Source organism: Delphinus delphis, chromosome 10 (assembly GCF_949987515.2).
Source record: "Delphinus delphis chromosome 10, mDelDel1.2, whole genome shotgun sequence".
In the NCBI taxonomy this organism is placed as follows: domain Eukaryota; kingdom Metazoa; phylum Chordata; class Mammalia; order Artiodactyla; family Delphinidae; genus Delphinus; species Delphinus delphis.
Genome location: NC_082692.2, coordinates 33754452 through 33782360, shown reverse-complemented (window position 1 = coordinate 33782360; position 27909 = coordinate 33754452). Strand labels below are relative to the sequence as shown.

At 54.2% G+C, this 27909-nt stretch overlaps 1 protein-coding gene across 2 annotated transcripts in view; it reads left to right on the top strand.

Moving 5' to 3' along the window:
• Positions 1 to 9889: 9889 nt before the first annotated feature.
• The window catches only part of FOXP4 (forkhead box P4), a 51025-nt gene continuing 33005 nt past the window's right edge, over positions 9890 to 27909 (top strand). For both annotated transcript variants that reach the window (XM_060021842.1, XM_060021841.1), the window contains exon 1: positions 9890 to 10357. The gene's annotated coding sequence lies outside the window, so the exon portion shown is untranslated. The remainder of the gene's footprint in view (positions 10358 to 27909) is intronic.

Sequence of the window (27909 nt, the reverse complement as noted above, 5' to 3'; positions counted from 1 at the left end):
TCTTGTCGCTACATAATATCCTTGATCTTGCCTCAGCCCACAAAGCCTAAAACATGTACTATCTATCCCTTTACAAAACAAGTTTGCTGGTCTTTTGCCTCCACTACTGAACTCTGCCATTACAGAAAAAAGTCGGCCAGAGTTTGCCAACTGCTGAAGTAAAACGTCCTAAGCCCTTGGACATTCTGATTGGTCTGGAGAGGGGCAAGCAAATCCCTAGACAGGTCCCAACAAGCCAGCATTTGCTTGAACAGTTCATTGGACTGAACTGGGCAGAATGTGATTCTGAAGCTATAGGACTGCCTCCAAGGACTCTGAAGCCCACCCAGGGTAAGGCAGAGTGAGCAATGCAGAGACCGCAACGGCATCATTTTTTTAAGCCCCTAGATCACACATCACCTGTAGCAAGCCCTACCCCTTGATGTTTCAGTTACACAAGTCAATCTATTACTATTGTTATTTAAGTCCATTTGCAGTGAATTTTTTGATGCTTGCACCAATACAAGAGCACAAAAGAAGAGTGCCTAACCCAGCTCGGAGCATTCAAGGAAAACGTCTGAGGAGAGGTGTCATCTAAGCTGGGTCTTCGAGTCAACTGTGAAAGCAAGTGGAAGAACAGGTATTCCAAGCAGAGGACACCGCATGAGAGGAAAAAGCACAGCACACGCCAAAAGACGGAAGCGGCAGAGCTGGGAGTGGCCAGGGATGGAATCGAAGGTTCAAGAAAGGATACCTTGTGCTCTGTGTACCAGACCGGCATACTTGAAATTGGCCCTGTGGGAATGGGTCTTGAACAAAGCATGACAAGTTCAAGTTGGCACTGTAGATGGAACTCTTTGACCACTGTGGAGGATGGACTGGAAGGAGGTACGGGGAGGGGATCAGGTTGGAAATGGGAGTCAGTTAGGAGGCTACTGGAATAACCCGGGTAGAAGATGATGCGGGTCCAGCCAACGGCAGTAGGAATGGGGATGGAGAGGAGGGAATAACTGAGAAATATTTTAGAAACCACATCCACGGGACTTGGTGACTGACTGGATCTGAAAGAAAGGGCTAGGGAGAGTCAAGGGCGACTTCCAATAGTTTCTACATGACTGGGTGGATCGTGATGCCACACTGAGGAGAAAGGGCAGAGCTGGGGCACGTCTTTGGATACAGATGATATTGAATGACTTGGGTCTGGGACATGTTAGCTATGCCATCACTGGAGGGTCACAGACATGGGGGTGGGAGCGAGGTCCAAGAAAGTGATGGTACTTGGACCAACTCACAGATGCTAGTTAAACCCATGAGAGTACATGGGATTGTCCAAGAGGACATGTAGCTTGAGGAGAGCCATGGGTCAAGGCTGAAGGCTTGGGAACCCGAAGCGTTTAAGAGGGAGATGACACAAGCTCACAAGGGCACGTGGAAAGGAGAAGTCAAGGAGGACGGCAGAGTGTGGCAGGTGCTGGCGTTCTGCCGATGCCTCTCGGCACTTACCTCCAAACGGAGAAGGCTGCTTACTGCCAACACCTACCCTTTGCCTGAGGGTTCTTTTTTTTTCTTTCTTTTTTTTTTTTTTTCCTCTGGCCATGGAGGTGCCCTTGGCTAGACTCAGGACAAGCTGGAAGCGCTGGAGAGTTAATGTGCCTGGAAGCAGCCCTCCACCAATGGCAAAGAGGGAGTTGGTGGATAAATACCCCAGCTTCCTTGCCCCCATCATATGGACAACTTGAGGCATGCCTCAAACATATTCCGGGGTTCGCCAGCAGGCCTGCGCCCCTCTCACTCACAGTACATGCTAACACCCCCTATGTGGGCCTCCCGCCCACCCACACCCCCGCCCAGCCCCCCACTTTCCCACTCCCAACTCATGCTTGAATCCTTGCGTCAGAGTCTGCTTCTGAGAGAACATAAACTAAGTCAAAGATGTCGTGAAAACCAACCAAGTAGAAAATGGCAAGATGTTCTCTCCGTGTAACCTTTGTCTTTGAGGGGCTCAGGTCATCCCCACGCTGTGCCCACCTCCACACTCATAGAAGATGCTGGCCGATTTCTCCCCTGGGCCTGAGGTTCCCAGAAGGGGACTTTCCAGAGCCCAAGTCTGAGCAAACTCCACTATCAAGAAATCCTCTCCTAGCTCTCGCCCTGGCTGCACGCGGGGAAGTCTGATCACAGGCCCTCGTACAACGCAAAGGCTTGGACAGATTCCTCAGCCCCGAGTCCATCCCTCCGGGTACCCCTGACTCTGTCCTCTCCTTCTCCAGCACTCCGAGTAGCATTCACTTTTTTCTGTTCATCCTATGTCCAGTCCTGTGGGTGGTCATTGCTTCTCTTTCTGTCTGAGATCCAAGAACTGGCTCTGACTACTGGCCTGGGACCCACGGGGAGGCGGGGAGAGCTGGGTGACCTGTAAACACCCCCCATTTCCGGCCAGTGTACGCCCGACCCACCCTGCTCTGCATCTCTCACCTCTCAAGGCAGGAAACCAGGGGCAATGGCCTTGAACAAGACTCTGGGGGCAGAGGGGGAAGGGCCTTCAAGAAGGCGTCCGGGAGAGCGATGAAGTGGACATTCTGCCGTCTAACAAGCCAGGGTGTGAATGCAGGCACTCCGCTTACATAATTGTGGAACTGTGTGTGAGTTTCAACGTCGCGGAGCTTTGGTCTTTTCATCTGTAAAATGAGGATGAGAACGGTACCCACCTGACTTAGGCTGGGTTCCTCCAGAAGCAGGCCCTGAGACAACGATTCCAGTACCCATGGTTGATGTAGGAGGTAAAGGAAACACCAGGAGAGAAGTGGGGAAATAAGATAAGGGAAGGAAGGAAAGCGATCGAGTTGGTTATCAAGCTGGCTCCTGGGGTGGCTCAGTCCTGCTGGGGAAACCCTGTGAGCGCATGGAGAGCACACACCTCAATTATTTACACACCAATGCTCATCAGTCATGGGTGCGGGGCTCTCCTGGATGGTGTTAATTCCACCAGGTGTAACTTCTGGTCTCCCAATAGTGACAAAGCAGAGTCCAAAGCCCAGAGGAAGCCCCCAGGCAAAGATAGGCAGGTAGGTGATTGGAAGCCTTAGGGGTATAAGTGGTCAGGTTGAGGGCACACAGACAGGGCACTCACAGCATCTGCTATATCATCTCAGAGGGCTGGTGGGAGGTGAAATGACGTCATGAAATGACGTCATGAATGAAGAGTGCTTAACAGTTGGTTCTTCTCTAATCAAGATCCAGCCTCACTCCAGCCTTCAGATGCCTGGTTCCAGGGACTTCCTGCTACCCAGCAACCATGAGAGAGGTCTTTGGGGCTGGAGGGCCAGGGGTCAAGGGCAGAGGGATCTGGAAGAGAGAAGGCCAGAAAGAAGAGAGGGTGCAGGAGAACTGGGAAGGAGGTGGGCGCTGGAGTCCAGGCCCAGCACGGAACGGACTCAAACCAGTGTAAAGGAGCCCAGGAAATGTGTGAGCCCCACTCCACAGGCCTTGCCAGACACCACACACCATCAGAGACACATAAAGACTCTCTCTTCTCTCCCCTTATATCCACCCTACATCGATTGCCTCTGCCATTTCGGGCACTGCCTTCTCTTTAAAAATAAACAAACAAAAGAATCAAACATTAGGACTACTGTGGAGATCAGAGATACATATGAGAAGTGCCTGGTATACAGCAGGTGATCAATAGGTGGTAGCTATTTCCAGTGTGAGGCCACCTTGGCTTTGACTTTCCTCCTTCACATCCTACCTCACCCTCCAGTGCCACTGGCCGAGACCCCAAAACGCAGGCCTTCCAGGTTCCCTGAGGAAGGAACGCTTCCCTTGTTGAGCGCAGAGCTCTGAAGGTATCCCCCGTGGACAAGCAGAAAACGTGCAGGGAGCAGTCATGAGAAGAATGGGGGGCACAGCCCTCTGGCAGGAGGTGGCAGCCCCGAGGGAGTGAGGGTGCTGCCTTGTCCCATTTTCCATCCAAGTCCCCACCTTGACCCCCAGCTCTTTCCCTCCAATCACTGAAGACACAGTTTTACTGCATAGCTCCTAAAACTCCGCACTCCGCCCCCCCAGCCCCCCTCACTGTTACCTGCAGGGCACCAACTTGCCCTGAGGTGTCAGGCTATTTTTTTTAACTAAGCATCAAATTACAATCAAACCGATTCAACATGCATTTACTGTGCAAAGCACACTGGGCTGCAAGAGGAAATCCCAAAATGACTAAAATCATGGGCCCCGACTTCAGTTTATTATCTAGTTAGAGAGATGAGGCATACGTGGTTAAACAGTGAACAAACAATACAATGTATTAAAAGTGACTTGGCGCTTATGAAATAAAAGTTAGCCAACAACACATTGTAAAATCAACACCAGCCAGCTAAGAAGGAGCCGGAAAGAGGTGGAAGTGGGCTGGAGCATCAAGAGATAATGATCATGGCTCTGAGCTAGGAGATGCCTCGCCAGGGGAAGAACCCTACAGGTGTTACACTCACTCACTCACCACCTCTGCTGGACCCTCATCTTTCTCCCTCTTCTGCCATTGAAGAAACTGAGATTAAGCCCTTCTGCTTCAGGGTTTCAAGCTAGAAAACGACAGAACTGGGATTTAAATCCAAGCGTGTTTCTGAGGAAGGATGACTTCGGGTAGCTCTTGAAGGCTGAATCGCATGAAGGGAGAAGGGGCTCTCCTCTCTGTGCCCCTGCTTGGCCTTTCCTTGTCCCTGGGCACGGCCTCCCCCTGCCCCTTCGGTGAATGGCTGGGTGTGATGCATGGGATAGGGAAAGGGTGCCGAGTCTGCTCTCTTGGCCTATCCCAGCCTGTGTCCTGCTCTCTCCTTGCTCGGAAATCCCTCCACGGAGGGGGTCTCATTTTACCCAAAGACACTGTGTTCTAATGGATGGAAAATTGTTCACTGCTTGTCAGGTTAGTGTTCATTTCCCGATCCTTAATGAATGATTTTCCACCAATCAGCCTGGAGTCCCATGCCCACCACCCCGTGGACAAGGCCTGAGTCTCTGAGGCCCTAAAAGTGAGGTCTGTAAACATCTCCCAGGGCCCAGCCCCTGCCACCAAGAGGGGTAACCAGGCCCCACCCCCAGGCCTGGGTGCCCTCCCCTCCTCCACAGCCCCCAGGGACAGCTCTCCACACTGCATGGTCCTCTACTCAGGGCAATATGGTAAACTGATAAGCCTCCCCTCAAGAGTAGGAGCCCCCCTTAAAAAGGGGGAGAGTCTGGAGAGTGCCTTAGAGGTTCCTGGCACAGTTCATTAAGATACCAACCCTTAATGAAATATTTCTTTGTTAAAATCGTCATTTATCTTGGAGAACAGGGGCCTTTGTGGCAAAGAAAGAGGCTACCCCCTTCCATCCCTCCCCCACCTCCACCCAGCACAGATCCTCGGTCTTTCTGAGTCAGAAAGGTTGGGAAGCAGGGTGGGGAGGGGCAGCTGGGAGATGGGGAGGAGAGAAGATGCCAGAGTGGAGGAACCACAAAAGGAAAGGGGGTCAGCTTGACTGGTCAGGAGGCAAAGGAGGAGAGAGAAGCAGAAGGCCCTGGGTGGCTGGGTGGAGAGACGCTGCTCAGAAGGAAGCCCACTCCCGTGTGACCACAATAGCCAAACATTGGAAACAACCCAACCGTCCATCACTGGGAGGCTGGGTCAAGAAATGGCAGTGAACTGATGTGACAGAACGCAAGCCTTTTCAATGAATGACCTAGAGATGCACATAGCAAACCTGATTAATGTCAGCAACATGAAATTTAGTAAATGATACCACCAATAAATCGTGAAAGCAAGGGGCAGAAGGATAGTTTTTATTTAAAATTTCGAGACCCCCGAGCCACACTAAATGTTTAAGAGTGTAAAACTTACTTGGGAAGGCTACCTCCCAGCTTCTGGAAACTGGCTACCTCTGGCAAAGGAAGGATGGAGAAAGGGAGGGAAGGATATGGAAGGTTCTTGACTTTATCAGCAACAATTTGTAGGCTTTTTTTTTTTGAAAGCATAAAGAAAGGTGCACAGATCATAAGGATACGCCAGCTCAATTGTCACAAAGTGAACACACCCACGTAACCAAATCCCCAATTCAAAAACTACAGAACATTCCCAGTCCCCCAACAACCCCTACTTACTCGCCTGCCTAGAGTAGCCACTCTCCGGAGTTCTAACACCTCGATTTTATTCGACCGATTTTTGAATTCCAGATAGGTGGAATTTCTCTCTCACGACTGGCTTTTATGCTCAACATTCTGTTTGTGCGACTTCTCTCTGTTGCTGTGTGGCAATGGCCTGTTCATTCTCATTACCAAGCACTAGCCCATGCATGAGAATACCAGCATTTATTCACCTATTCCACTGTTGATGGTTATTTGTGGAATGGCCGCTAAGACCATTCTAGTGTCTGTCTTTTGGTGAACACGTTATGCATTTCTGTTAGTATATACTTAGGTGTTGAGACACTACATCATGCAGGAAAAGTTTTATTCCTTAATTAACTAAAAAACGGTTTGGTTTTTTTGACTTTTTTTTTTTTTTTGGCCACGCCACGTGGCTTGTGGAATCTTAGTTTCCCGACCAGGGATGGAACCAGGCCCATGGCAGTGAAAGCGCTGAGTCTTAACCACTGGACCACCAGGGAATTCCCTTAAAAAACGGTTTTGAAGAGGGAAAAGAAGTAAAATTCAAGCAATCGGATGACTGGAAACATAAAATACCTGGGTCTAGATGTGTTGGGACTGTGGGAATAAAAGGACTGACGAATGTTTCTGGACATACACACACACCCCGTGCCAGGCCTGGTACTAAGAACAAGCTCACCCACTAACCCACTGCATCCCCACAACAGGGAGGCAGCTGACCCTGGGAAAGGGCAACTCTTCAGAGCAGGAAGACCTGTGAGTTAGTCCTTGCTGTACCATCTTCTAGCTGTGTGACCTGGGGCAAGTTGCCTCACCTCTCTGAGCTTGAGTACCTCACTGTAAAATGAGAAAAGCCTCTATGCCAGGGGCGGTGCAGCCAAATAGCACGTGAATCAAGTACCTGACACACCGCAGGCGCTTACTAAGTATCAGCTGCAGATGTATGTATGCTTTGCAGTTTTGTGAAGTCGGTATTCTCACTTTTAGGTGAGGAAACTGGAGCTCACAAAACGGAAAATGAGTGTTTATGGAAAGTATCTGATGAACAGGTCACAGAGCTAGATGCTTTGCCCAGGCTTTTTCATGTCACCCTCCCAACACCCCAGGAGGCATTCTCCCAATGTCGTGGATGAGGAGACTGGCTCCATCCTGTAACTTGCCCGGATCACACAGTTGGTAAGTGACAGACACTGAAGTTCAACCCTAGGCTGTCTCACTCCAGTCTCTGTGCTCTCAACCATGGCCTCCATAGTAGGACAGGCCATGGGTCCCGGTTCTTGCCACACCACAGCCTAGACCTTTTGAAGGAACAAGGACAGAAAGAGGACCCTCCTGCCTGTTCCCAGGCACTCTGGTTCAGGAGCCAAGGGCCACTTTTTCGAACCTTTTCCTAGAGGTCCTGCATCAGAAGGAAGGGCTTTGGACTGGCTGCTTTAATTTTGGGGTGTGTGCTCTGTATCTTTCTTTGGTTTTATGCTCAACATTCTGTTTGTGAGACTTCTCCCCGTTGAGGCTTTGCTTCCTCATTAAAATGCCCTTTAGGTGAGGCCCAGACAGGATCCTTTGCCTCCCTTGGGCCCCCCACTGTGACTCACAGGGTGCTGGGAACTGAACTGGCCTGGAGATGAGGGTAAGCTGAAATGAAAGCCAAAGCATTTCCTAGGGAAATCCCTTTGGGCACGTGAATCCACGTGTGAGGTATGGAGGGCTGCCGCAGGAAGGTGATGGTAAAGGATGCAGTGGGCATGACAGCCAGCCAGAGAAGCCCACTGGAGGTCACCTCATTCCTTCCTTTGTATTGAAAGTCCCTAGTTCTCACCTGACCTGAAGCCTCTGTAGGATGGATGGAAAGGAGACCTGAGGGGCATGGCGTGGTCATAATCCAGCCGGGCTTACACAAGAACCTGCCAACTCCAGGCCATGCCCAGGCCTGTCCACACACCCTGACTCCCACCAGCGCTGACTCTCCATAGAAAATAAATAGAGTCACACCACCAAAGGCTTCCTTTCTCCCAAACTATACTCCTCAGGTCACCCACAAGCAGGCAGTACTGCTTTAAAGGCCTCACAGAAGTAGCTCTGGTTGAAATCCTGCTTCATCACTTACCAGCCGGGTAAGCCTGGACAGTGACTTAACCTTTTTGGAAAATGGAGGTAATAGTACTATCTACTTATAGGGTTACTGTGAAGATGAAATGAGTCCTATGCCTGGCATGTGGTACGACTCAAAGGTTAGCTGTGGTTATTTTATTCTTATTGCTTCTGCTCTGGCTACACTGGAAAGGACCCTGTGGTATCCACATAAATGGTGCTTAGGGTCCTCCTCCCAACAATTTGACACTAGCTATTTGAAATACTCCAGCAGAAGCTGAATATGCCCGTCACACCTGCCCTGTGTAGGGCAATACATAGGATCTAGACCTGGACAGATAGCACTGACATTACAGCTCCTTCTGGCTATTTGTACCCACAGAAAAGGGATGGAATAAGGGATGGAGAACCCGAGGGGGAGCCTCCTCTCTTTTTCTTCCAAGCCCCATTGGAGAGGCTTCTCCTCCAAGAAATCCTCTCTCCCCAGGCCACAGCCCTGGCATACCCTAAGCTCCAATCCCTAAAGCACCCCCAGCCCACATTCCACGGGATCATCCTGTGTCTGCCCGTCTCCACCTGCCTCGGGTGATTTGGGGCAGGAGAGCCTTCTAGAGCCACGGCCTTCCTGCCCTCCCCCCACAGCTGGGTCCTCCCTTGGTCATGGGCACTCCTTGACAACCCCTGAGGTGTCCCTCACCCCTCCCCACTGCAACAGACCGGAGATGTTTTGGGGGTGGAAGGCGGGGGAAGGATTTATTCAGGCTTCCACGGGTCTCTGAGTGGGGCGCCTGCTACCAGCACAGCCCTCCCTCCTTGGATCTGGGGCCTTTCCTCATCCAGACTTCCCCCTCCCGACCCAAATACACACCTTGGCTACCGCCACAATCCCTCCGATTCCTCCCCGTACCCTACCCCGCCCTCAGGCAAAAGACGTTGAGTTTTGTTTACAATCTAATTTGTCCGGATAATTGCTTCTACTTTGCACTCCGCTCTGCCCGCGTGGGTCCAGCTTTGGGCCCTTTCTTCACCGGTTCGCAGAGCACTTTATGGGAAATTCCCCTTCCGGAGAGGGAGGCGGCGCGCGCCCGGGGTGACCGTTCACAAAGCCCAGAAGGAGCCTTCCCACCTCCCCCACCCCCCGGTTCAAGAGCCCACCCCCAGCCCCACGCAGTGGGGCGCAGAAGGGAGAGGAGGAAGGACACCGGCTCCGGGCTCTGGGCCCCCCGGCCACTCCCTGCATAGGGCGCAGCCCGCCGGGAACCAATGAACCGTGTGGGAGCAGGGCTTGGCCGTACCTCCAGACTCCAGGGAAAAGCTGGAGTTTGCAAAGCGCGCCAAGGGATTCGCAAGGCCAGTGTGAATCCCTGGGGTCTCTCCACCTCCCCCCCCCCCTTTTTACAGGATCGCAGCCCTACGTCTTCTCCCCAGATCCCCATCTTTTCTTCCCCTAAAGTTTGGTCCACGTGGTCTCCTCTCGCTCACGACTTGGCTGCCGGGCAGGGTGAAAGTTGCTGCACCTGCTTTAGGTGAATTATGGTAGCGCTAGAAGTTGGTCTCCCTCCCTCCGCTGCTCGCTCGCTCGCTCCCTCCTCCTTCGCTCTCCGCGCGCTCCCTCCGTCCCCCTCCTCCCCGCCCCCTCCCGCCCCGCCCGCGCGCCGCCCGCTCGCAGCCACTCGCTGCCCGGGCTCAGTCGCAGCCCCTCGGAGTCCGGAGCCGGCCGCCCCTGCGGACCGGACTGTGCGGCCGGCGGCCGGGACGTAGCCCCCAGCCCGCGAGGAGGGCGCGGCGCAGGCGGCGGCGGCGCAGCGGGGAGGAGCCCGGGCCGGAACCAGGGCTGGGCCGGGGGCGGGGACGCCGGGGTCCCGGAGCCCCGGCGCCCGAGCGAGCGAACAAGCGTCGCGGGAGGATCGGGAAGGAGGAGCACAGCCGGAGCAAGCCGAGCTGCCCCCAAAGTGCGATGCCCCGGCGAGGGTAGGGCGCGCGGCGGCCGGCCGGCGCGGCGCGGAGGGAGGACGCCCGGGAGCTGCGCGGCGCCGAGCGGCGCGGAGGGGCAGTCCCAGCGGGCGGCGGCGGGCCCGGGCGGCGACCGGAGCGAGCCCCATGCCCCGCGCGGGTTGACGGGCCGGAGCCCGCACGGAGCGGCCGGGCCGGACAGGTAGGTGGCTGGCCGAGCTCGGGGACGCGGGTGGGGGCTGGGCCGGCGACCAGACCAACTCCCTCGCTCGCGCACTCTCTCGCCCGCTCACTGGCTCACTTTGTGTTTGCAAACTGCCCGCGGGAGACGCGCCGGGAGGAGCCGGGCCCAGGCCGGCGCACTTTGTTCCAGCCGGGGCCGGCTGCGGCGCCCTGACCCGGCGCAGCCGCGACACCCACCCCGCCCCGGCTCAGGCCCCCGTGGGCCGGAGCTGCCTGGGGAACAGGTGGGGGCTACGGCGCGGCGCCGGGGGGGGCGGGCAGAGGAGGTCGGCAGGGGTTGGGGGGGCTGGAAAGGCTACTAAGGCCCGCCCTCCCCCCAAGAAGCTAGGACCGGCCTCCTCCTGGCCTGGCCGCGAGGAATGGGGTGTCTGGGGGCGCGACCACCCCCCCGCCCCGAGTCAGACAAAGAGTACTTCCCAGCCCGGACTTTCCTGAGCCGGGGAGGGAAGTGGTGAAGTGGGCTCCCCCAACCCCAGTCTGTCCAGGACTCCCCAAGACGCGCCGGAGGCAGATAGATGGGGGGGGCACCGCGGTCCTATCCAACGCGTCGCCTTAGGTGAGGAGGGGACTTGGTTTGCCTGGGGTCGCACCTCGGAGGTTCCGGGGCCAGTCAGCGCCTTTCCGCCATACCTGGGTCGGCTGGGAGATAGAGCGGAAAACTTCTTGGGGACTTGAGAGCGTCTGGAAACGGCCCCTTGTGATTTTGTGCGCCGGTGCTGGCGGGTGGGGGGTTGACCCGGCCGATATCTTCATTCACCCCATTTGGGGAGAGCCCCGCCTCACCATGTAGTGGGGAGAGAAGGCGGCAGCAGGGTTGGGAGGCCGCCAGGGACGAGTGCCCCGGGATAACCAAGCAAGACCCCCCTCAGATCCAGGACTGTGGCCTCTCCCCTGGACAGCCTCCTGGCAGACACCTCTCTTTGAGAGGCGGTCATCTCGGCAGCTCTCGAGTCTTGCGCTCCCCATCAACGCCAAACTAACTAACTTGAGCTGAGCCCAGCTACAGCTCGAGGCGCTAGAATGCGGGGCGCCCTGAGCGACCTGGGGTCCCGGCGTCCCCGGCAAAGGACTCTGCGATTTCGCGGGAGGCGGATTCTGAGTCAGAGGCCCTGACGGCTGCGGATTCCTTCTTTCCAACTGGGGCGACCTCGTGAACACATCGGCGTCTCACCCGGACTGTCTAGGTTAGGGGAAGAGGATACGGGAGCGCAGAGACCCTGAGCCCTTAGAACACCCGGCTCGTCCCTTTGCACCGCGGGCCTCTCTTGCCATCCCCCGCCTGACTGATTTCCTCGCTCACTCCGTGCCTGGGGTTTAAGGCGTCTGGAGATCACCGCGTGTCTCGCACCCCAGCGCCGGGTCTCCCTGCTGATTGACCTCGGAGCCTGGAGCAGGGGTTGGAGGTGGGGTACCCGGAGGAGAAAACCCAAGTCTGAAGCTGTCATCCCCGTGGTGGCTGAGAAAGCCCAGGAGCATTTTGGCCAATGCGGGTTTTCACTTGAACTTCAGCATGTTCATCCCGTGTTAAAGCGGACGCCTGGATTGTCCCAGGGCGAACTGTGCTGGGTCTGGGATTGAGGGCCTTGGGAGCGCAGTTTGAGAGGCAGCTAGGGTCGGAGCTGGAGGCTCACCTGGGTGCCCCCTTCTCCCACCCAGAAGGAAGGAGCTGTGGGATCATCTGTACCGCCAGTAGCCATGGGAGGGTCTGACCGGTCCCATTGTGGAGCACAGTGGGTAATGGAGACCTCGACACCAAGAATTTGAACCCAATAGCTCACTTCTGGGACGGAGCGCTGCTGGCGCTGGGCATTTCAAGCCGATGACCCTCCTGGTGAGCTAGCGGGTGGGTGCAGGGGCCGAAGGCCCAACAAGCGGGCCAGGCCCCAGCTGCCCTAAGGAGAGCCCCCCACCTCAGACAGCCTTGCCCCAGACAACCCCTGCCCAACCTGGCAGAAAACCGCTGCAGGGGATGGGAGATCCACAGGCTTATTTTGTTTTCATTTTTGTTTTAACTTTGTCTTGCCTGGGTTCTGGGGCTCTTTGTCACCTGGCAGGAGGGAGGGAGGGCCCTGAGACTGTGCTGCGGGCACCTGGCCAGCTTGCTCGCTCTGGCACCCTTAGATCTGAGGCTCTCAGAAGCAGGGCTGTGTCTCGTGGGGCTCCCCATTTGGCGTCACTCCCCCCTCTCATCAGTGGGGCAACGTGGCAGGGGAAGAGGTGGCTCTAGAGAGTGTTCCCCGCCACCTCAGGACCGCTGTAAGATGTGAATCTCTCCTGGATCCCCCCCCCCCACTACCTTAGCCCCATCGCAGTCTTGACACTAAACTGGGGGGAACCATGGGAACCTTCTCTCCTGGCACTAAGTGCTGGGCCCCTGGGTGGGGTTTTCTGTCCTTCTCCCAGTCCTGGGCAGGTTTTGCAGGAGTTATGGAGTTGGTGAACCCGTGAGCCCTGCGGGGAGAAAGGCCTGACACCAGTGCTGGGGGGTGGGGGGAGGGCAGGTTGGGCCTAACTTGAAAAAGGACCTGTCCCTGTCCCTTTCTGTGTAGGTACACTTCTCACACCTAGACATCCCTACCCCAACCTCCTTCCCTGTGCCTTTAGCCAGAAACTTCCTTTCTGGCTGCTGGCAGGTAGATCCCTTCTTGCCAGGAATGTGAACATCCTGCCGGGCCCCTACTCCAAACACACCTCTTCCTTAGGGGCAGGAAAGGAGGGGGGATCCTTTAATCCATTAATTCCCCAAAGGTTTGCTGAGCCCCTATTCTGTCTGGGCAGGTCCCAGGCTGGGCACTGGTGTGCCCAAGCAGTGAAGGCTGGGGTCTGCACATTGTCAGGGTAGGAGAGGCAGATAAGATATCACATTAGAGAGAGGAGGGTGGGAGCAGCGTGTCTGTTTCAGAGGAAAGGTATGAGGTGCAAGGGGGGAAGGGCCATCTCCCCAAGAAAGCTTCCCTGATCTTCCACACCTGGAGTAGCTGCACCCTCCTTCCCTACATCCTAATCCTTTGCTGCCCCACTGCCTTGGTGGCTTTCCTGTCTCTCCAGCTGAAATACAGACCCCTCCGTGCCCATCCCAAGCAGGCACAATGTCTTTACTTTTCTAATAACCCAAACTGTGCAAAGTAATAATTTCTTCCATCCAAGGAGCTCCGCACAGTTTCCTTTCAAAATCTCCCAGCTTCCCAGACCAAGGCAGGGCAGGCACTGTTTCTGACAGGATTCTGAGGCTCCGATGGCTGAACTGACTTCCTATGACTTGGTTCCAGAACCCTGGAACCCAGGGCAAGGAACTCAGGCCTCCCCAGGGCAGAACATGGGTCACAGGGGAAAAGCCTTTGGAACTTGCCAGTGGTGGTGGGTCTCTGGAGAACTTAGTTAAGCTATTGGAACCTCAGTTTTCTTATGTGTAAGGTAGGTCAATGATAACCGTTTACAGCCTGGTTGGGAGCAGGACGGAAGAGCAGACGTAAAGTACCTAGCATAGTGCGTGGCGCAGGGTAGTACTGACCAAGGGGTGGCTTTTATTATTAGATTCCCAGCACCGCCAGGCCACATGCTGGACTGAATACTGGAAATTAATCTCCATTTTAGGGGTTTGGAAAATGAAGCCCAGAGAGAAGAAGCAACTTGTCTGAGGTCACACAGTTAGTTAGTGGTAGGGCTGGGACTAACATGTGGTGCTCCTAGGACTCCCAGTGTAACCGGTAGGGCTTGAGCCTCTGCTGTGGGGAAGGGAGAAAGGAGGGGATGGGAGGGCCTGCCACTCCCCATCCCTTCTTCAAAAGCTCAGGCCTGCGTCCCCCTCAGCCCTCCAACGAGAGGGCTGGGTTTCCTCCTCCTGTCTTCCCTTTAAGGGAAGGTCTGGGCTCAGAACTTGACATTTCCCACCTGCACATGACCCTGGAAGGTCCAGTCATCCCCCCTCCCCACAACATCCTAAGGTGCTCATGGAAGCAAAAATGGGAGGGATAGTTCCCTAGAACACAGAGGAGGAAACATGGCCAGCACCACCTTTCTCCAAAAAGGGAGACTTTTTATGGTTTGGAACCCTGGCTTATGCAGCGTTATGGAAGACAAGCTTGGCAGGCAGTCTCAGATCAATCTGGGACCTACTCCTGGATGGATCATCTTAAAGAAGCAAAAAGAAACTTCCCTTGAGTGTGAAGTTTCCGCCTCTTTCAACATTGCCTCCCTGGATTCTCCATGGAAATGCACACCTTCACCCACGGCCAGTTCTGCCCTGCTGGGGTTACAGCAGGAACCCTCTACTCCAAACCCTGAGGCTTGCAGACGCAGTGGTCTTGTGAGACGGCGTTTCGTGGGCCCTGTGCAGAGCCTGGACTCGGGGCATGCCTGCCTGAGCTGGAAATGAAGAGCTCCTAGCACAAAAGGTGCCCAGAGCATCTGGTCCCTCAAAGGAGTGAGCCACTCAAGCCTGGGCCGGGCTGATGCCCTTCCTTCCTTTGTGCCTTGTCCCAGGATGACTCCTCCCAGGATCTTTACCTGGCTGTCCCTTGCTCCAGTGCAGCCCGGTGCCTTTCTTCTCCCCAGCCCTGGTCATAGCCATGCAGCCTGTTCCCCAAATCCCAGCAGCTCTGCCCACCTCCCCAGGCCCCATCCTCTGCCCAGCTGAAGCCTCCCAAGCTGGGGGGACCTGAGGGTGCGTGGAGTCGTTGGTGGTGCAGGGCATGGGGAACGTCCTCTCTCCTACTTGGAGTTTTCTCATGGCACCTGACCTGGGCTACGGTGCAAATGGGAGGGAGGGGAGGGGAGATGGTTTTTCCTCAGACAGTAACAAAGTGAGGTGTGTAGACCAGTGACCCTCTGCATGTGTTCAAGGTAGGCAGGGTCAGCGGGTGGAAATTACCCAGAATTCCCCCTGGCAACGAGGGAGGGACAAATGGTGGTGACAGGAGGGCAGGGTGGATCCGGGCATGGAGACCGGGACTCCTGCTCTCCATTCCACAAACATGGTGGAGCCATCGCTGTGTGCAGTGGCCCGCAGGAGTCTAGGTGAAGAGGTTTAATAAGAGGGGGCTCGCTTACAACTTGGAAAATCAGAAATGGAGCAAGTGCCTCAGGGAGGATCTTTCCCACAGGTTCTGGTGACTGGAGGCAGGCTCCGGTCCTCACACTCCACAGCCGGCACAGGATGCAGGTGCTGGCCCTGAGAGCCTCCAGGAGGGCTGAGCTGTGTGAAGGGAAACTGGCTCGTGGGCTGGTGAAGGGGCTTCTGTTCTTGTTTCTTCAACCGGGCGTGCTGGAGGGCGGGCTCCCTGGGATTCATTTTCCCAGCTCTGGAGCTCAGGCTTCCAGGAGACCCAGGCCGAAAGAACTTGGTCCAAAAGAGGGTAGCATATACTTCCTCCTTTCACTCCTTCAGGGGGTTCTTTGGGCAGATGTGTATCACACCCTGAAAGAAAAGGGCGGGCGCAGCTGAGGAGAATTTGGGGGAGAGATGGGAGCTCAGGATTTGCAGGAGACCGAGGGAGCGGCGGCTACTGTAAGTGGTTGGGCGCAGTGCTCTCTGGAGGCGTCCACACCTCTGGGTTGGAGCCGGAGGCACAGAGGCACTTGTGAAGGTCGGATGCTGAGGGTGCACAGTTGGTCCACTTGGGAGAATCCTTCCTTTAGGAAGCCTCCGGGGTTCTCAGGAGAGCCAGGGCTCCCGGTCCTTGCCCCCCAGCTGCGGGCACTCACTCTGGGTTACTAGCCCGGCCAGTGTTACCCTGAGCCTCCGCGAGCACATCTTTGCGAGGTGCGGGGAAGCGCACACGCCGGATGTCTTCGGTCCTAAGATGCTGGGGTTTGGGGGTCCAGGGAACTCTGGAAGAGGGAGCGGGTGGCCTCTATCTTTTAGCTACAGGGAGGGTCTCCCACGCTGTGTGCTGACCTCCTTGAGCTTGGGGATGACTTCGCCCATCTGGGTCGCATGGGTCTGGGACTCACCCTTGAGGGGCACCAGTAAGCGCACTGCTACCAGCTTCCTCATTCCCTCTGTGACCTTAGGCATGACAGTCTTCTCTCTGGGCTCTGGTTTTCATAACTGTGCAGTTGGTGAGGGAGCACCCACACTCAACTCTCCCTGCCCCCGCCCTTCCCTGCAGCTGTGGGCTGGTGGCGGGGAGGAGGGAGTTGGGCGTTGGGTGAGAGGAGACTGGCCCGCTTTGTTCCACGCATCCGGAGCTCACTGCCTCCGCGTGTCCTGCCCGAAAGGGGCGCTGTGGAGAGTGGGGCAGACGACCAAGCGGCCCAGGCAAGTCTCCTTCTCCCCAATTAGGCAGCGGAGCCTGATTAGAGGGGGCGCTGCCCGCCGCCTCCCACCCGATCCCCATCTACGAGATTTCCCTTCATCAGAATCTCACATCCTCCAGAAATTAATTTGATGCCTCTTGTTATCAATTAATTGAATCTCGTTGGGAGAGAGAGCTCAGCGAGGCGGGCTGCAGCTTGGCCCGCTTGTACCACCATTCCGCCCTCCCCCTCGCACCAGGACAGCCTCACCCCTTCCCCATTTATCTTTTTCTGCTTTGCTTTAAATTTCACTTGTTTTCTAAAATAAAACCACTGCTATGGGCCCTTTAGACCAATTTGGTTTGGATGGATACCCATGGACTGGGCATTGCCTGAGATTCACCCTTTTGAGCTGGGCACTGGGGGGTGGGGGCGGGGGTTTCCTTTCCCCTGGGCACTGGTTGATCCCTCGGTAAATCAGCAGAACCAAACCCTTTGGGAATTTGGCCATGACCCTGACTCTGTGCTGCGGGGGCTGCTGGTGAGAAACTTGGAGAGGAGAACTGGGAGAAGGAGAGCTGTGGACAGAGCCACATACACAGACACACACATATACACACCCTAGTTGGGGGAGGGGGACACTGAAGGACCAGGCTAGGGACCTGTCAGTCATCAAGATTTTGTTCTTGTGAAAGTTCTGTCTTTTTTAGAAGAGGCATTTAAGATCTGTTGCACCCACCAGGGCTAATCCGTTAAAAGTAGGGCAGAGAGCATAGGTGTGTACCTCCTAGCTGCCCAGCTGCCACGTCAGGCATTTGTAAGGAACAAGCCCTCAGCATTGCCAAGGACACCTGGAAGCCCAGACTCTGCCTTCTGCATGGAAGATGGAGGAAGAAGGTTCTAGAAGATATCCGAAGTCTGGGAAGGGATTATGGCAGGTACAGAGTAGAACTAGGTGGTCACCAGACCCTGACTGAGGAACTGTGCTTTGCCATTTCACATACCTCCTTGTTCTTGTTTGACAGGTGAGGTCCCCAGGCCCAGAGAGGTGATGTAACTTGTCCAGGGTCACACAGCTGACTGGAACCTCCCTGTCTAGAATGCTGACCATAAGGGCTGAGGTCACAAATGGACTGACTTCACCCCTTATGTGTTTTGTTGGCTCACACGAAGTTTATTACGGTGGTAAATTTCACATAAATATCCCCACTTGGCTGCTTTTGAAAAACCCAAACCCTATCAAACACGGAGCCTGCATTTCTGTGGGGTAAAGATAGACAGGGATTGAGTACCCTCCACTTCCCACTTGGCCCGCTTGGGGACCCGCCTAGCCCCTGAGGGCGTTTCAGTTAGCAACTTTTTTTTTTTTTTTTTTTAGCGGTGCGGGCTGTGGCCTCTCCCGCGGCGGAGCACAGGCTCCGGACGCACAGGCTCAGCGGCCATGGCTCACGGGCCCAGTCGCTCCGCGGCACGCGGGATCCTCCCAGACCGGGGCACGAACCCGTGTCCCCTGCATCGGCAGGCGGACCCTCAGCCACTGCGCCACCAGGGAAGCCCTCAGTTGGCAACTTTTTCATGGAGATTTTGCCCATCCTCAGTATTCTAGGAAGAGCTGGGGGGGTGGGCATGTGTCTGAAGGACTTTGCAGGGTCTGTACGAGAGCTCAGAGAAGACCTTTAGGACACCCTGACCCAAATCTAATTCTTGCATAGCTGCTTAAGAACTGATGGTGGTGGGTGATTTCTTTTCCCCTTCCTTCTACCACGGAGGGAATTACAGGGTCTTGTGTTTTGAGGGGTCTGTTCCAAGCTGAAATCAGCCCATCCCTGCCCAGGTGAGCCCCTTTGTGAAAGTCATCACGCTCTTACCTGCCCCCCCCCGAAATGTATGTACTTTTTGTTGGGGATGGGGAGACTTTCTTCCGAGAATGGCACCACAGGTGGGGATTAGAGAAGCACTGGGAGCAATCACCTTTCCAGAATTCATCTTGGAACAGGGAGAGGGATGTGGAAGGATGCTGAATCTTGCAATTCGAATATGGGTGTGTTTTTTGGATGCCCCTGAGTTGGTACCCAAGATCCCTGTGAATGCCACCCCTAGATATCATCAGGAGAGACAAAGGAAGGGGCCAGGGCATGTCAGAGGCGGGCTGGGCAGAACAGCCAGGGCCCCAGAGAAGGCCAGACTACTGGTCTGTCCCAGCCCAGCTGGAGCCCCCTGGTGCCAAGGGCACTACCAGAACCAGGCTCCAGATGGCCACTTGGGCCCGGGATGAGTACCCCACCTCTTAACCAGCGGGCCCCCCACGAAAGACGGCACTATTTAATTAGCCGTCTCTGATTAACCAAACTTGGCATTCGGCTCCTTTTGCCCTCATCTTTCCCAGCTCCGAATCAATGGCTTTGATATGCTAATTAGGGAGTAATTTAATTTCAAAAGGCCGCAATTAACAAGGGTGTTGTGGACATGCTGTAGTTAAGCGGAGTAATCTAATTTGCATTAGTAACAAGCAGGGACTAATTAGAAGCTTAATTAGACACTTAGATGGCTCTTATGTTTACTTTCTTAATGAGATGGAGTGGGATCTTTGGTTCTCTTTTTTTCTTTTTTTTTTTTTTTTCTTTTTGTTAGTTCTTCCTTTTGGTCATGGTACTTGGAAGGCGTGTAGAGGGAGGCCACCTTGCAAGGGCCTGCTGGGAGCATTTTGGGGCCAGAGCCAGTGAAAGTGCGCTGGGGTGTGGTGATGGTGGTGGGGAAAGGTTCAGATTCCAGGGAAATTCCAGAGTGACCGCCCTCTGGGCCTAGCCACGTCTGAGGTGGAATTCTGGGGAAGAGCACTGGTTTGGGAGTCAGAAGAGCTATAGGGTTTCAGTTTGGCTCAACCTCCTAGCAGCCAAGTGACCTTGACACATCACTAAACATCTTTGAAGTATGGGTTCCTTCATCTGTCAGAGTGCAGGTTGTGTGTGACAGGGTATGGGAAAGAACTTTCAAGGACTCTGAGTGGAATGGTTGTTATTAAAATATATTCACAAATTGTGTGCCCAGGCTTCACTTCCATAAAACTCAGCTCAGAAGTCACCTCCTACAGGAAGCCTTCCCGGAGCACCCCCACTCCCTCTAGGCACCCATAGCTAGCAACCACGCCACCCCCCAGTATCTACTTAACATTTGTAAAGTTGTGTGTGTTTTGTAGGGCAGAGGTTCTCAACCCTGGCTGTACTTGAAGTTTAGAATACTTGGAAGAACTTTTTAAATTATCCATGCCTGGATCCCAGATAATCCAATTAAATTGATCTGGGGTGGAACCTAGGTATGTTTTTTTTAAATTTTTGGCCCCACTGCATGGCATGTGGGATCTTAGCTCCCTGTCAGGGGATTGAGCCCACGCCCCCTGCAGTGGAAACTCACGGAGTCTTAACCACTGAACCGCCAGGGAAGTCCCAGTATGGGTATTTTTAAATGCTTGTGTTTGTCTGTATGTCTTCCTTTCTCCACCAAACTATAACCCACCCCCTCCAAAGCAAGGGCTGTGTTTTATCCCCCTCTGTGTGTCCAAATGCCAGTACCCACTGTGCCCAGTGTCAGTTGCAGGCAGAGGCCCATCACCCAGCTATGTGCCCAGATTTGACAGGGTCGGTAGTGTTGGGTTCTCAGTACCATAAGCAGAATCTGAGAATCCTCTGAAGAAGGAGCTGAGGAGAATGCAGGAAGATAGCTTAAAAAAAAAAAGGCTTGTGAGTCCTCTGGGACAGGGGTGCATTGCTGAAGGTAGGGCAAAGTCAGCACACATTTTATGGACATCAAGGAACAGATGTATCAAGAGCCTTAAAAACATGCAATTCCACCTAAACCTGTATCCTAAGCAACTAGAAATGGAGAATATTCTGTTCACATGAGGGTGTTTATTAGTGTCATAATGAAAACATAGGCAGCAGCCTGGATATCCAGCTTTAGGGGATTTGCTAAATAAATTCTGGAACACACAGCCCATTCAAACGACTCTGTGACCACTGAAAACTGTTAATTAAAATATTTGATGTCATGTGGAAATGGTTATGACCATAAGTGGTGAGTGGGAAAACAGAAAAATTCAAACCATGTACAGATTATGAGCCCAAGCTCACGTTTTACATGTTTATATGCCCAAAGAGGGCGAAAATGGATGAGACTGGAAGGGGTGGATCCCAAAAGGATCTTATAAGGTACTTATAAGTCTCCTTACTTTTTCTTCATACTTTTCTACCAGGACGTCTTACTTTTATGATTAGAAAATAAAGTTATTGAAATTTGGGGGAGAGGACTTCCCTGGTGGCACAGTGGCTAAGAATCCGCCTGCCAACGCAGGGGACACGGGTTCGATCCCTGGTCCAGGAAGATCCCACATGCCGCAGAGCAACTAAGCCTGTGTGCCACAACTACTGAACCTGTGCTCTAGAGCCCACAAGCCACAACTACTGAAGCCCACGCATCTAGAGCCCTTGCTCCGCAGCAAGAGAAGCCACTGCAGTGAGAAGCCCGCGCACCGCAACGAAGACCCAACGCAGCCATAAATAAACAAACAAACAAACTTGGGGGCGAACCTGGAACAGACAGCCCAGGATGGTGGGTCCCCTTCCACATCAGAGGTCGCTGCAGCCTTTTAGAGATGTGTCCTCACCCTGCCACGTGCACTAGCTCCTTGGGCTTGGAAGTTTTGTGCCAAGAAGAGGCCTTGAATGGTCCCTAAAGTTGGACCAGATAGCTCCTAGTGTGTCATTTAGGGAGACTCTCAGGCTGAAGTGGGAGTCTTAGGGAGAAAACCGAGGGTGCCAGCCTCTGACCCACACAAGGGAGAGTCCCCGAGTACAGGGAGGGCATGGGCCTGGAGAGGGTTCGAGCTTGTTCTGGAACTCTGACAGCCCCATCTGCTTGAGGAGAGACACTGCCGGGCTGATCAGAGAACCAAGTGGTCATGTGACTCACATCACCCTGCTCTGGTGTGGGGACCCATTTTGGAGCTACAGAGACATTCTAACCCTTGGATTCTGTCTCACTTTCCTCAAATGCCAAACCATAAGGCTAGGATGAGGGGATGGGATCTGGACTTGCTGGGTCCCCATAACTGTAGTTAATACCCTTCTCTGAACACCTTCTCTGGCAGTGTATTTTATTTGATACCACAGCAACCCTGAAAGGAAGGGTTATTGGTATTAGCTTCGTATGGTAAACAGGGAAACCAAGGCTCAGAATGGTGACCTCACTGCTCATGTTCTAATTACAGAGGTAATAAGAGATCAGAGCAGGGTCAGCAGGTAGGATGCCAAATGAGGGGCTGATAAGAAAGGCTGAGGCCCAAAGTGGCTCCTGCCTGAGCCCTTCCTCACCTGGTGGCCTGAAGCCAGTGGGCCTTTGGGGCCTGAGCTGAATGGGGAAGGGGATCCCTGGGTCTTGGGATGACAGATTGGGAAGTATCCCAAGTCACTTGAAATGCCAGTGCTCATTGCTCTGAAAAGCCCTCTGCTTTACGTCCCTTGACACAAGTAAGAGCTGATAGCAGGACAGCTAGAAAGAAAGGAAAAGAAAGAGAAAGAAGGAAATAAAGAGCATCCTCATGCTCTGTTCTGTGTGGTACCCACTTAGGTGTCTTTTTATATAATCTAGAAATGTGTCCATTTCAAAGACGTTTTGCTCCGAAGAAAGTCTGAAACCAGTGACTTCTCTTGTAAAATAAGGGCGTTTGCATATGCTGGTCCCCTGCATTCAGTGTACACTTTACCTGACCCATACCTGCTCATTCTTTTCTAAGTATAGATGCCATTTTAAAAGGAAGCCTTCCCTGTCCCCGTGTAAATTAGATCCCCCTGTTTATTCCCTGCACTCATATTTGATAGAATTTATTTTATTTGAGCTTATCTGTTTGTGTCCTTATTTATCATCTGCCTCACCTCCTGGGAACATTAGCTCCAGGAGAGCAGGGCCTGTGCCCTGTTCTCTTCAGGTCTGCACACACACAGCCTGGCACATGGGTAAGTGCTTAAATATTCGTTGAACCAATGAATGGATGAAGGGTCATTGCCGGTGAAATATTCTCCTGGCCAGCGTCAGAGGAGAGAGAAGAATGACTTTGTTCATGACCATAACTCCACTAGTGGCTAAACTTTCGAAAAGGCAAATGCCAGATTTACCCAGGAAAAAAAGGGAGGGGGAATAGGACCTCCATTATTACCAGTTGCCCTCAAAGCAGCCAGGACACCTGTACTGGCTTGTTTGTGTTTTGTAAGCCTGTAGGGGTCCAGGACCGAATTTCAGTTTCCTGCAGATAGGTCTTCAGTGCTTAGCTTAATGGGGCACTAAATCCATGTTGAATGAATTAATGGTCTTGGAGGTAGATCATCTCGTTTTGGCCACCAGGAAGCTCATAACCGAAAGCCAGTGCTCATCGTTGAAGCCCTGTTGTATTGGACAGACAGCATCAGCATCACCTGGGAACTTTTTAGAAATGAATTCTCAGGCTCATTCCAGAGACCTAAAATCAGAAGCTCCAGGCCTGGGGCCCAGGAATCTGTATTTTAACAAGCCCTCCAAGGTGATTCTGATGCACTCAAGTGTGAGATCCTCTGGCTTAAGATCTTGGCCTATTTATTCTCCCTTCCTACTACCCCATGATACTATATTTTAAGTAGCTTTATCTGTCTTTTATTGCAGTCTGCTTCCCAGTCTTTCTTGGAAGTTGATAGGGGTGTGCATTATAAATTGGTAGTTACATCTAGTCTAGTTTTCCCCATCATACAGAGAAGAAAAGGGGAGAACTAACTTGGCCCAAGTCACACAGCAAGTTGGTGATAGAGCTGGGGCTAGAAGCCAGTCTCCCAACTTCTAGTCTCAGGCTTTCAGCTGTCTCTCCAACTAGGTTCTAGGTTTCCAAAAGGGCTGTGCCTGCTATTTCAACTCAAATCACCACTATTGCTCTGGGTACAGGTTACCTGTGGTCACGCCCCCACCCGCCGTGCTCCCCTAAGAGCTGGGGGTGCGCCCCATCTCAGGCCGAGCGCATGCACGTGTGCGCCCTGCGGGACGCGCGCCGGGAGAGAGAGCGCGCTGGGGACTGCCCCGCCCCTTCCCTCCTTCCCTTCCTCCCTCCCTCGCGGGTAAACTCCGGGCATCCATCAGTCTGTTAATTGCACTAATTAGAGATCGCGGAGGTGTTAATTGGAAAACCCTGGTATTGTGCCTGTTTGGGGAAGAAAACGTCAATAAAAATTAATTGATGAGTTGGCAGGGCGGGCGGCGCGGGTTCGCAACGAGGCGTAGGGTGTCGTGGCAAATGTTACGGCTCAGATTAAGCGATTGTTAATTAAAAAGCTACGGTAATTAATACTCCGTACACCATATGGGCCCGCGGAAAAGGCACAAAAAGTTTCTACGCGTGTGGGGCTCCCCCGTCCTTTTCCCCTCCCCCGAAAGCACCCTAGCCCTTGGGTCCTCCCTTTGGCCCCAAGGTAGGTGGAACTCGTCACTTCCGGCCAGGGAGGGGACAGAGGCGGACCCGGGCGCGTTCTGAGGCGGCCCTCGTTGCGAGCCCGCGTTCTTCGAAGGGCCAGGAGCCTCGGGAAGTGGGACCCCCCACACACACCCTCCCCCCCGGCGGCCCGCAGACTCCCCCGGAGCGGAAGAGGCGGCTGTGGCTTTGACCCTGCTTGCTTGCTTGCTTCCTTTCTTCCTCCCTCCCTCCCTCCCTCCCTTCCTCCCTCCCTTCCTTCCTTCCTTTCGACGGCGTCGTCTGCGGGAGCGTCGGGGTACTGGCCAAAGACTCCGAGGTGCCCTGGCTCCCCAAGGGAACCCTGATAGACGGAAGACCAGGACCTACCCAAGGACAGGACCAAGCGCCCCAGACAAAAAATCCTAGAGCACAGGAAATGACTTGGCCTCTGCCCCCAGCGCAGCGTAGGAGAGGGTGCAGGGAAGGCTGGGGTGGGCCTCAATTTTAGCAAATCCTAGAAAGGCCTTCTAATTTCCTCTCCTTACTTGCTGGTATGAGCCCAGTGACTTGCCCAAGGTCACACAGCTGGCCCTTGAAACCTGATGGTCTCATTCCCAGAGCGCCTCTCCACTTCTGCAGGTAGTCAGCAGCTCTTTGCTGAATAAATGGGTGCCTGGGGCGGGAGCGCGGATTGGCAGGATAGGAGTGTGTGGAGAGAGGCGGAAGGGTGGGAGTGAATGGAGGAGGGGGCTCTTGGAGGGTCCCCCTTGGTACCAGAGCAGGCAGCCCCGGTCCCCATTGGGAAATTTGAGGCATACATTTCCCTTTGGGAAAGGGACAGCTGTGATTCAAGTGGAACCTCGGTGGCTCTCACCAGCCGCTAGAACACGGGGGCTTCTTGTGTACATACTGACTAGGGGTTTTTCCTCCTCGAGCTTCCAAGTCAGAAGAGACCTTCAAGACCACTTCTCCATGTAGGGATGGGGAAATGGAGGCCCAGAGAAGGAGGAGGACAGAGAAGTCACAGCTGGTTGTGACTGAGCTCAGGCCCCCTGACACCCAGTCCCCTGCCTTCTCTAGCCAGAGTCCAGGCTCCCACGGACTCTGCCTTTCCCCCCTCCAGCCCGCACCCTTGTGGTGGGTGCAGGGCACGGATATCAAGGCCTGCCTCCAGTACCCCACTCCACCCCACCCCATCCCTACGTGGCCGGGCGCCAGGCACGCAGAGCCTGCTCACCCACAGTGCAGGGAGCACCGCGGTGCTGTTGCAACACCTGCAGAGAGACAGGCAAGGAGGCTTGAGGCTGCCGCTGTGCTCCTCCTCAGGAGGACAGGTGTCTCAGGACAGAGGTGAGGAGAGTCCTGGGAGCACCCACCTGCAGGTTTGGGTTGGTATTGGTGGACAGGCAGGCGCGAGCCTGGAAGGAGGCGAAGGCCCCGGGAGGGGGCAGAGCAGCGCGCCACGTGGGAATTAATGCCGTTCGTACAGCCTGCGGAAATGACTTTTCAAATGCATATAATCTCAAGCATGCAGATGAGAGGCTGGCTTCGCCCTGTTTAATATGAATGATCCGGCCCTTGAATAGCTGTTATTACAGCCACATTGCAGCAATTACGTTGTTCACTGGGTGTCGCTCTGTCGCCCCCCCCAATAAAAAGAAAAGAAAAGGGCACCTCTGTTTGCGTCCTCCTTCCTTTTTTCTCCCTTTCCCAAACTTGCTGTCTGAGCAACTTTATGGTGTGTGTGAATGTTGGAAGGGGGCACTCTCCCTTACCCCAAGAAGAAACTGCTGGATTCTCTCTCCTTTCTCCTGTGCACACACACCCCTGAGGCTCTGGTCTTTGTCCCCTGGGGCCCAGGAGTTTTCAGATCTCAGGGAAGTAGACTTGGAATCGGGGCAGGCAGCTGCTCTCCACCCCCAGCAGGGCCAGGGTCAGGCAGAGGGAGAGCAGAGCGGCCCCTGCTGTCTCCCCATCCCCCTCGTGTAGCTGGGGCCCAGGCCTGAGTGAGGGAAGGTGCTCTGTGGGCTGCTGGGAGGGGTCCGGGTGGGCGGTTGTGGGGAGGGGCTGGAGCCCTGTGCTCTGGCGGATGGAGGACGGTGCCCACCCCATCCATCATTTGGTAGCTACTGGCCCTGGGGCTGACACGACCATTAAGGCCAGAGACCAAGTGCTCAGTCTCTTCTGAACCGTTGCCCCCAACCTTGCCCTTGCCCCTAGCCCAGCTCCTCGCAGAACCCAGGATTGGGAACAACAACTGGCGGGTGGGGGAGCAACAAGCCCTTGGGAACACAGAGAAATGCACAAACTCCAGCAGCACAGGGTCACCCAGGAGGCCACACAGGTCCACTGGGACAGACACCTAGAGTCACAAGAGCAGGGCAATATGGCATACACGTGAACTAGTGGCCTCCCCACGGGCCTTTCACGGCGCTCTGTCCCCCCAACCCCCCACGCACACCTAGATACTCTCGCTATCTTCCCCACTCTGCTGACAGCGGGGACAAAAACAGCAAGTGACCCAACAGAGTGAGGAGAAAGAGTTCTTCAAGAGTGAAGGAGAATTGGGGAGCTGCCACCTCGGAGAAGGAACTCGGGAAATAATCCTTCCAGCAGTTTCTCTATTAAGGCCCTCCTGCACCTATTTATTGGGTCAGGGACACCGTGTGGTTGTGGGGTCTGCCAAGGCCGAAAGGTAATCAAGAAGGGAGGAAAGAACGCTGGCTGGCTTCCAGCCCGATCGCTGTGTGATCTGGGCCAAGTCTTTGACCTCTCTGAGCCCAGGGTGTTCACCCTTACAAATAGGGCAGGTGAAGAAGGGACACATCATTATTGGCGCTTACTCTGCCAGGTGGTTTGCATGTGCTATTTTATTTACTCCTCACAGGATCTTGAGAGGCTTGGAGTAATTACTTATACAAACAAAGAAACTGAGGTTTAGGGAGTTTAAGACTTCTGTCAAAGCTCCGTGGGGAGTACCAACTGTGTCCTGTTTGGCTGAAACTTTTGTTCCTCTCAGGGGGCTGTGAATCTGACGATAGCTGGAGACCCCAGACTTTGAGAACAGCTCTGCATGCTGAAGTCCCCCATCTGCTTCGTAGTCTGTGTACGAGCCCCTGAAATAGTACAGCCTCCGTGAGTTGTAGAAGGAAACCCAAGCCTCCTCCTCGCTAAGCATAACCATCCCAGTCATACCCTCTCTCTTTCTGAGCATGTTTCAGCCACTCTTGAGAGGCAGTTGGGGGAGATGGGGGAAGATACAGGATTCAGGCCTTGACTCTGCCTTGGGTAAATCCTCTGTCTGGACCCTCAGTTTCCCATCTGTAAAATCAAGATGATAATAACCATCTCCCGGGACTTCCCTGGTGGCGCAGTGGCTAAGAATCCACCTGCCAATGCAGGGGACACAGGTTTGAGCCCTGGTCCAGGAAGATCCCACACGCTGTGGAGCAACTAAGCCTGTGCACCACAACTACTGAGCCCACGTGCCACAACTACTGAAGCCCGCACACTTAGAGCCCGTGCTCCGCAGCAAGAAGCCACTGCAATGAGAAGCCTGCGCACCGCAACAAAGAGTAGCCCCAACTCTCCGCAACTAGAGAAAGCCCTTGTGCAGTAACGAAGACCCAACGCAGCCAAAAATAAATACATTTTTTAAAACCCCCAAAAAACTATTCTCCCACAATTCTTGTGAGAAGGGATCTTGCTGCCTGTAGAGACAGTAAATATTGAGTGTCTGCTTTGGGCCAGGTGCTGGTCTGAAGGCCTTAGAATGGAAGGTCAGAGAAGTCGGACCACCAGCTGCCTTCGCT